Below are 11,127 nucleotides of genomic sequence, written 5' to 3' on the forward strand. Positions count from 1 at the left end.
ATATATACACACACATATATACATATATATATATACATATATATATATATATATAATTTTTAAAAGTACCTCTAGCATAGCTCTAGAGTTAGAGCACATTTTATAATAATATTAATAATGAAAATAAAACATATTCCTAAAGCATTGTTTCTCTAGAAAAAAATTCTGGCTATATCCATAGGCTTTCTTTTGCTTGCATAACATCATTTAGAAGTTTACTGCTTTGTTGTGCATATGTTCTTTTTTATTAAGACTTGAGGGTGTACTGTGCAATCTGATAGCAGGAGACATTTATATTAATATTTATTTTCCACAAGTAGATGTGATAATCTATGGCAATTTTACATTCATCTCTTATCTCTTATTAAAAATATAAGATTTAGCCCTTACTGGCATGCTCAATGGTTAGATCATTGGCTCATAAAACAAAGGTCAATTCTGATCAGGGTACATGCCCTGTTGCAAGCTTGATCTCCAGTAGGGGGTGTAAAAGAGAGGGGCCAATAAATGATGTTTCTCTCTCAACAATTTTTCTATTTCTCTACCCCGCTCCCTTCCTCTCTCTAAAAATCCATGGAAACATGTTTTTAAAAAATTCTATGCCACATTCTTCTCTTCTTCAACCTTTTCCTGCTTATACTCCGATTTCCCCTTACCATGCTTTCCTTTCTTTCTTTTCTTTCTTTCTTTCTTTCTTTCTTTCTTCTTTCTTTCTTTCTATCTTTCTATCTTTCTTTCTTTTTCCCTTTTCTTTTTTTTTTTTGCTTTGTCTTTACTCATATCACTTTGTTACATATGATAATTTTCTAATTTGCTGTACTGATTATTTCCTCTCTATACCAATGGAACTGTAAACTTTATGATATAAAACTTTAGTTGCTTTATTTGTCTAACATACTTGTGTTCAATATTTACTGAATTAATAAAAACATAAGTGCTCCTCAAACTTCAAGTACACTGCTAATGGTCCATCACATAATGTCTTTCTCATGCTCCTTCACATCTGAACTTAAAATTGGACAATGTTTATACTCAAGCTATATCTTTATCATACACTATTTGATTAATTGTAGCTTAACCACCACACACATGAATTCAATCACATACATATCAAATTGAAATCCTAATATTTTTCAAGAATTTAGATAGATGCTGACATAACAAAATAAAGATGGAATGATAGTCTCTGTGTTTATGCAGTTCATATGTAAACAAATGAATAAAAGTAATTACCATTGAAACTAGAGCCACAAATGATTTAGGCAGAGTAGTGTGGTGAAGAAGGTGGAGAGCATTTAGAGGGAAGCTTGACACTAAATGCATCTCAGATAGGAGCACATAATCAGAGAACTGAAGAGGTAGAGTGTAACAATGCAAGGTCATTCCTATCAGCAGGGCCACATATATAAGAATAGTATTGTTCAGATACCAACTAATAGAAATGGAGCTGAACTGACTGAGAAAAACCATTCAATTGCATTTTTGCAGTGCTTGTTGAACATAAAAACTTACAAAGAGTTCAAATAAGATAATATATGGAAAACCTAAGGTTAATGCTATTTCTATTAATTTAAATATTTTTATCTTAATGATATCATGTAATACTACATTACACTGAAAGTCAGAGAAATATGAGTCTTTTCCAAAATATGTATATGCTGGTGGTATCCTTGGCTAAACAGAGTGAATGCTATTACTATAAGAGATTAAAAAGTCAGAGGCTTCCATGGATAATGTTTTTCCCAATACTCAAGTATTAGTTTATCAATTTTTATATTTTATGTGGCATTATAAGTTACCTCCACAGTACAACAACAGGGGTTAACAACAGTCATTTGAGCCTGGTCAGTGTGGCTCAATGGTTGAGTGTTGACCTAAGAACCTGGAGGACATGGTTCCATTCCCTGTCAGGGCACATGCCTGGGTTTCAGGCTCAATCCCCAGTAAGAGGCTGAATCAGCAGGAGGCAGATGATCAGTGATTCTCTCATCATTGATGTTTCTATCCCTTTCTCCTTCTCCCTTTCTCTCTGAAATCAATAAAAATATATTTTTTAAAAAGAATGTGATTTTACTGGGCTGGTATTGTTGAATGATTATTATTATGGTAAATGGAAACCAAGTACATTAATAGCTAACAAATAGTAAGTAGATTTCTGATAAACACTTCCTAAATTGATAGATATTATCCTATCTGATAAAGAGGGAATATGCTAATTGACCCTCACACTGTCGCAAGGATGGTGGCACCCACAGTCAATAAGGAAGGAATAAACTAATTGACTGTCCTGCCCTCAAAGATGGCAGCACCCACAGCCACAAGATAGTGGTGCCCAGTTCCCTCAGCCACACCGGGGTGGCAGGTGCATGGCAAGGCTGGGTCTGCCCCCAGGCAGGCCCGGCCTTGCTGTGTGCCTGCCTCTGGAGTCCCCCAATCTTCTCAGCCACCTAGCCGCCCAAGACCGGCTCAAGGTGCAGGCAAGCCTCGGATGGCGGCTTCCCAGCTGAGTCCCAAGGTACAGTCAATCCTTGGATGTCAGCTGCCCAGCTGCCCAGGGCCCCCCGAGGTGCAGGTAACCAGGGCCGGCCGAGGCTTGCACTGCTGGCAGTGGCAGCAGCAGAGGTGTGATAGGGTGTCTCCTTCCCCTAATCGCCAGCTCGTCTCCCGCCCCTGAAGGCTCCCGGCCTGTGAGAGGGGGCAGGCTGGGCTGAGGGACCCTCCCTCCAGTGCATGACTTTTCATGCACTGGGCCTCTAGTATATTAATATTTTTCTATGGAATTGTTAATATGATATTTAATAAAAGATAAATGCCTCTGGACTTCAACAAGATGATAAAGTTTTATAAAATAATTCAGTGTTCACATTGATTATATACTATTTTTTTCTTAAATGAAGGTTTGCAAAGATATATAGTCAGAATGATAATTTCCACTGATGTAGGTTCTTATCAGAAGAGATTATAAAAGTCATAAGTTCAATTTTAGGAAAAATCAGTGGAGAGAATAAAATTTTGTTGAGCTATAGTTTTCAGTTCAGGTATCTTGCATTAGAAAATCTGTGAGAAAATATTGAAATTAAAAACTAATGAAATATTTTCTGCCTGAAAATAATGCTCTAAGAAATTATATGAAAAGAAGAAAAATACGTATTTCAAATATCAAATACCAAGATTGGCTTTCATACCTAAAATTAAATGTATTGTCACTAAAAAAAAAAAAAATAGGCATGAATGTAAATGACCATTAATTCATAGGCATAAATATTTACATATGTGCTAAAAAATGTGTATATTCTCTATATATACAATATACTTTTTCTATATATAATATTGTCTATGCATATGTAGATCTATCGATATGTGTATATACACTTATATGTAGATATATACATATATAGTTATATATACTTATATGTGTATATGTATACTATCATTGTCATTACTGATGGGGGAAATGTAGCATAAATGATAAGGCAAAGTGCGATGTTTTATTCCTGTTTCTGATATTTTTTGTGTGATATTGGGCAAGATATTACTTTTATCTTTTTCTCTTCTTCCTCATCTAAAAAGAAATAACTGATAACTATAATAACTTACCTCAGTTTGGGTCCTGAGAAGTAATTGAGGTAACTTCTCAAAAGTAATTAGTAATATCTAAATATCTGTCAGGCCCAGCCACAGTGGCTCAATGGTTGAGTGTTGACCTATGAACTAGGAGGTCACTGTTCAATTCCTGGTGGATTTCTGGTTGGGGCATATGCCCCTGTTACGGGCTCCCTCCCCAGAAGGGGGCATGCAGGAGGCAGCCAATCAATGATTCTCTCTCATCATTGATGCTTCTCTCTCTCCCCTTTTCTCTTCCTCTCTGAAATTAAAAAACTATATTAAAAAATAAAAAATAAATACCTGTCAAATAAAAGCCATTTGGTGTGTATTTGTTTTTATTCTTATTTTTGTCACTTTTGATATATTAAATATAACCAGTAATATTAACATTTGTTTTACATGACACATGTCTAGATTTTTAAACTAATTTTATTTATTAAGAATATTTTTTTTTGCCTATCATTATTTTAAACAATAAAACAATTTATTTCCTATTGGTTTCTATTTCAAAAAAACAACAACATAACAAACTTAATATGTAGATAGTTTTAGATATATTTAAATATGTTAGTATCAAATAATTTCTAGTACAAAAACCACACATCTTTTAGCATACCTTCAAAACACATCTATTTTTCTAAAATATATAAGCATGTTTTCTTTCTGAAATAACATGTTTACAATGTGTCATAATAATCAGCTGTTTATATTTGTGTTCTCTTAATACAGTCTGTTATTTAATATTTTATTACATGTATGAGATATTTTGTTTAAATTGATGGAACTGCATTTGTCTTTATTTATGTCTTTGTTTTATTACTGTCTTTGTCTCTGCTTTATTTTTGCTTCTTTATTTTAAAACCAATGTGGCTAGCATGAATTCCTGAACTCTTTATAACATATTTGAGTACCGTTCAGTTTTAGGATATCTAACATAATACTACTTGTTACTTATCATGAAAGGGGGAAAAACAGCTAAGAATTAAACTTGCCACATATTTAATTGAAGCAATGAGATCTTATTTTTTCCCCCATCAATTCAGTAAATAAACTATAATAACTTTTCTCACCTCGGGCAATGTGACAGTAAGAATTATTGGACTTTTCAAGTTGTAGACTCAATTTGAAATATCAGAACCAGTGTCCCTGTGGGCCTAATTTTCTTTTCTCCGTTCCCCTTCCCCTGCCTGCATGACTCCCCTAGACTGTGCCATTTACAAGGCACTTGTGAAAAGTGGCAGAAGAACACTACAAACATAACACATATAAGGAGCTACATACAAAGAGTTTTTGTTTGTTTTCCAGGTGTCATGGGGATCCACAGATGTGGTCACATCACAATGAATATACTTAAACCACTAGTTTATCCTCCTGCATTGCAAAAGTACTAGCATTTTAAGGGCCATTGTTATTCTTAATTTACATGAGAATTGTTGGAGATAAAGTCAAGAGACGGACAATTGAAAATTGAGTGAGAAAACTTCAAGTTCTTTATTTTCACTTTGACCTCTTTTCACGTGTTCAGTTTGTGAGGAAATTGGTAACAGTCATTAAGATGAATGCTACCTACTGCAGAGGTTTATAATTTGGTGAGTGTTGATGAGAGGACCAACACGTGTGCTACCATTTATATTGTGGTCCTTTAGTAAGGAGCGAGGCAGGACTATTACTCTGAAAGGATGGTGTTTCCCTTCTCTCAATGGAGTAAGTGTGCTAGAGTTGCCCTAACAAGGTACCAGATACCGGATGCTTTTACTGTCTATGCCCAAGTCCCATGTGTGAGGCTTCTCCACCGCCCTTGCCCTCCAGATGTGTTATGTTGCCTCCTACCTGCTGGCTGCCTTCCGGGTCAATGCCTCCTCAAGCACCAAGGACATCAAGGAGATCCTGGACAGCATAAGCATCAAGGCAGAAGAGGACCAGCTCAACAAGGTGATCAGTGAGCTGAAGGGAAAAACATCGATGTAATTGACCAGGCTGTTAGCAAGCTGGCCAGCTGTGGCCTTCTCCACCACCCCAGGGGTCTGCAGCTCCTGCTGCTGGTTCTGCCCCAACAACAGCACAGGAGAAGAAAGATGAGAAGAAGGAGTTGGAGGAGTGACATGACGACATGAGATTTGGCTTGTTCAATTAGAGTCCTGCTACCTGGGGAAAAAAAATCTCACAAATTTGGAGGATAGAGGTTTAAATTCAAGGTATTGGCAAGGTTGGTTTCTTCTGAGGTCTCTCTGCTTGGCTTTCAGATGACTTTTTATCTCCTGTGACAATTTCCTCTGTTTATAGAATACCAGTCATATTGCATTAGGGCCCACCTTAAAGGCCTCATTTTAAATTAATTAACTGTTTAATGACTATCTCCAAATAAGGTCACATTCTGTAGTAATGGGACTCGGAACTCCAACGTATGAAATTTGGTGGGGAGAGGGGCATAATGCAGCCCATAATACCCAGCACTGGCTTCCCATCCTGTGTATAGGCCAGCATTAAATCTTCCATTGAGCAAAGATGTTGCAACATAGAGCAAATTGAAAGAGTACTTACTTTGCATGAGCAACTTGTGAGCATGGGGAAAGTCAGGATGGGTTCAGGAACTCAGAAAGGAAGAGACATTTATTGAGTTCCAGGAATAGAAGCAGAGGGTAAAAATCCACTGGATCTCCACTGCTAAAAGATTCTAGAGAAAATTAAAGTGAGTTAAGGTTTTCTAGGAAATTATAACTGATTTTCAATTATTATAATAGAGTAAATATTAGAATAATAAGACTAAAAGTCATATTTCATAGTCATATTTATGGCTTTGGAAAAGGTTTGAACAAATGTACCTCTCAGAGTGGATATGGAATTTAGTATTCAGAGGCTCTTTACAGAGGTCAAAAATACCAAAGGCAACAATGGCTCTGGCAGTCACAGCAGAATAAAGAGCAGGAGGGTAACTAGTTTACATAATTTTACAAAATCCCCTCAGTTAAAACAAGAATAAGCCACCCTGGAATACTTATCTTTAAATCTCTTTTTTGAAAAGCAAAAGGAATGTGAATACCTAAAAGCAAATCTAAATGTCTAAAAAGTAAAAGTAATTTTTTGGAAAGTAAAACAAACAAGATTAATAAAACAATGAATACTTTTTGATCCACCTATTTGTAATCAGTTGAAAAGAATCTAAGGGGAAAAAAGTTATTTGAATAGAATATAAATATTTGCAATGAGAATGGTAGTAAGTGCTAATGTCAGTATAATTATAATATTCTATATGTACATATCCTATATAATAAAAGCCTAATATGCTAAGTGTTCAGTCATCCTTTCAACCAAAGAAAACATAATATGCTAATGATATGCTAAAGCCACTCAACTGCTCACTATGACATGCACTGACCACCAGGAGGCAGATGTTCCGACCTGTAGGTTAGCTTGCTGCTGGGGTCCAGCTAATCGGGATGAGCGAGATGTGCCGGGCATGCCCTGGAGACCTCCCGTGGCCCCTCCCTGGCTGGCCAACTTCCCGTGTCCCTCCCCAGCCCTGATCGTGCACCGGTGGGGTCTCTCGGCCTGGCCTGCGCCCTCTCGCAATCTGGGCTGAGGAACCCCCCCTCCCAAGTGCATGAATTTTGTGCACTGGGCCTCTAGTATATGATAATTTAGTGTCTCCCTGTGTTATACTATTAAACTGTATCATTATTCTCTTCTAGTGTTTTGCTAGGTAATGGAAACATGTAAGGACCCCAGAATTAGATTGTCCTGTGTGAGCCTCCAAACTCCAGACTATCCCTTAGGAGCTGTGAGACCATGGACATGCTACTCAACTTCTTTGGGCCATATATGTAAATGGAGGATATAAAGATGACCATAAAGAAATTACGAACCTAAATAGATAGTATTGTAAAGAGGACATAAGGAAGGCCAAGAGACATATGAAAACATGCTCAAAGTCACTAATCATCCAAGAGATGCAAATCAAAATGACAATGAGGTACCATCTCACACCTGTCAGAATGGCTACCACCAACAAATGACAAGTACTTATGAGGATGCAGAGAAAAAGAAATCTTCACGCACTGTCTATGGGAATGCAGACTGGTGCAGCCACTGTGGAGAACAGTATGGAGTTTCCTCAAAAAACTAAAAAAACACAACTCCCATTTGACCCAGTAATCCCACTTCTAGGAATATATCCCAAGAAACTAGAAACACCAATCAGAAAGGATATATGCACCCCTATGTTCTTAGCAGCACAATTCACCATAGCTAAGATTTGGAAACAGCCTAAGTGCCCATCAGCAGATGAGTGGATTAAAAAACTGTGGTACATCTACACAGTGGAATACTATGCTGCGGTAAAAAAGAAGGAGTTCTTACCATTTGCAACAGCATGGATGGAGCTGGAGAGCATTATGCTAAGTGAAACAAGCCAGTCAGAGAAAGATAAATATCACATGATCTCACTCATTTATGGAATATAATGAACAACATAAACTATTGAACAAAAACAGATCCAGAGACAGAGAAGCATTGATCAGACCGTCAAACCTCAGAGGGAAGGTAGGGGAGGGTGGGAGAAAGGGGGAAAGGTCAACCAAAGGACTTGTATGCATGCATATAAGCCTAACCAATGGACACAGACACCAGGGGGGTGAGGGCATGAGTAGGGGGGGGTGAGGGGCAATGGGAGGATAGGGACATATATGTAATACCTTAATCAATAAAGAAAAAAATAAATAAAAATATTAACTAGAAACACAGAAGATAGATTTAATAGGTGAAAAAGCCACCTAATAAAACAAACCAATAAAAAATATCTATACATATAAAAAGCCAGCGACTGGAATGCTGTAACGACTGTAAGGACCTTAACAACTGGTCACTATGACATCCACTGCGGCCAGCAAACTGACCCAATCAGGGGTGGGGCCAACTGGCCAACCTCCCAGGGCCCTTCCTGCCAGCTGGCCCCGCCCCTGATTGGCCTCTTCCACCCTGATCGAGGGTGGGTGGTGGGGCAATCCCCCACCATGGCCCTTCCCCCCCGGCCAGCCTCACCCCTGATCAGCCTGCCCCACCCCAATTGGCCCCCACAGCCCCTCCTCAGGCCTGGCCCTACCCCCAATCAGCCCCCCATCCCAATTGGGGCCAGGGCCCACCGGCCAATTGCCCACAGCCCCTCCCCTCAGCTGGCCCAGCCCTGATCGGGCCCCAATCAGGGTGGGCTGGCAGGCCAACCTCCCGCCGTCTCTTCCTCCTGACAGGCCTGGCCCCAATCCACCCTGATTGGGGCTGGGTGGGCCAGACCCCACCAGTGCATGAATTCATGCACTGGGCCTCTAGTTTAAAATAAAAATATATGCCACAGAGTGAGAAAAAATAAGTGTTTAAGATACATTACTAAATAACAACCTGCTAGACTGAAGGAAGCAAGTCATTTTTCTAGAGTCTAATGGTGTATTTTATGCATAAAGTATCTAAGGAGTAAATTTCATTATTGTCTTTCCCTCAAGCTGGAGGTATTCTTAATTAGAAATTTCATTACTCTACTGAAGAGAAAAACTTCATGATCAAAGAGAGTAAATAGCATTACATAAGTTGATTCACTGACTAGGACTCAAAGATAAAATACTTAAAAGATAGTACTGATTAAAGATATTGTAAAGAAATAAAACTGCATTTCTTTCCTAGTTGTAGTTATCACTTATATTTCTATGTGACTGGATTGTTTTCTTTTTCTTTTCAAAAACCAGAGAAAACAAAGACCAATAGATGACTATTAAAATAGAATTATCAATTGTAGCCAACTTTAGTAATTATTTCAAATAATAAAATGGTATTTTGTCATTTAATTAGAGTTTAAGGAACCAGAACAGTGAAATGGGAACCTGGGTTCTACTCCCATGTCTACCACCAAGTGTCTGGTAGATGTTTGTCATGACACGACTGCTTTGGACAACTTCTCCCTGTTCCTCTGAATCTTACAGTGTTTTCTTTACTCTTCAGTTGAAGCTTAGGATTTGGGGGTGTTTTGAGAGATCAATATGACATGACATTATTAAAATCATAGAATGTTGTAGAGTACAATTAGCTATGTAAAGTGTCTGAAAACCCCACAAAATACCCAGGTAAGAGAAGAGAGTTACATGCTTAAGATTTTGAACTAAACTGGAACTGTAAAATGTAGCTCAGTGAGAGATCCTAGTTTCATTTTTTCTCATTCATAGCTCTGGAGGAGCCAGAAGTAGGTTTGTGCATGCTGGGAGTGGAGTGCAGGTTCATATCAATCATTTACTCAACTAGTATTGACCAATTAATTTAATAATATGAGGCAGTCAGTGTTCTAGGAGCTGGAATTATAGTTCCATTATTTTTAGACAAGATATACTTGGCTACGTATGATTAGGGTATGGCTAATTACGATGTTTCTCTTTTATTAGATAGGATTCCAGTGGGATTCTCATACTGTCTTTAAAATATTTTTGTTGACTTATTTTTTCCATATTCAATTATATAATTCCCAAATAACTATTTTACCTTAATATTTTCTAATTGTATATTCTATCATTCATTTATATTAATTTCATAGTGAATGTCTTATAGGGCAATAGCAAATGATATATGAAAAGGAGATTCTTGCTGTTCATAGTGTATCCCTAGTATTTCTTATTAATCAGATGCAAGAATTTAGTTGAAAGTATATATTGCTATCCTTATTTTGTAAAGAATCATTATCAGTAACATAAACTAAATATTATCAGTTATATTTTTCTATCTTCAGAGATGGTCAACTATATATATTTCTTTCTTTTCACCTATTTTAATTTCCACTAAAAGTATTAATTGATGCACTACTATTAAACGGTTCCTATGTTTCTTTATCCATTGCCATTATATTTCTGGATTAGTCTAAGGACAGGAAGCTATCAATAGTGATGGCATTAATATAATAAGAAATGTTAAAATAGTTGTATTGATATGTCAAATAATATATGTTCTTGTGTGTTATTATATTATCTTCTCTCTCATTTATATAATCATGCACTTCCATAATTTCATACTTGGTTAATTTTAAATATTTCAGTTTGGTGTTTTTCAGTAACAAACATTTTATTGACCATCTAAAGCTATAATAAGATTGTTTGCAGTATGATATATTTTGTCATATAACAATACTATTGTTACACATTTATTTTAGTTGAATTGATTTCCATGTTTTTCCTTTATTTTTAAAATATATTTTTTATTGACTTCAGAGAGGAAGAGAGAAGGGAGAGAGAGAAAAAAACGTCAATGATGAGAGAGAATCATTGATCAGCTGCCTCTTGTACACCCCACAAGCCCGCAACCCAGGCGTATGCCCTGACCGGGTATTGAACCATGACCTCCTGGTTCATAGGTCAATGCTTAACCACTCAGCAACACCAGCTTGGCTTTCATTTCTTAGTTTTCAAGTATCTGTGGGGGGTTTTGGTTTATTTTTTGTTTCTGTTTGAAAATATCATTTTGTTCAATTATGACTTTATTATCAGACTAGTCCTT

The 11,127-nt window shown here is 37.0% G+C and overlaps 1 pseudogene; it reads left to right on the forward strand.

Moving 5' to 3' along the window:
- The first annotated feature begins 5,415 nt into the window (after positions 1 to 5,415).
- Positions 5,416 to 5,740, forward strand: LOC102243223 (annotated as a pseudogene).
- The last annotated feature ends 5,387 nt before the right edge of the window (positions 5,741 to 11,127 follow it).

Source organism: Myotis brandtii, unplaced genomic scaffold (assembly GCF_000412655.1).
Source record: "Myotis brandtii unplaced genomic scaffold, ASM41265v1 scaffold567, whole genome shotgun sequence".
In the NCBI taxonomy this organism is placed as follows: domain Eukaryota; kingdom Metazoa; phylum Chordata; class Mammalia; order Chiroptera; family Vespertilionidae; genus Myotis; species Myotis brandtii.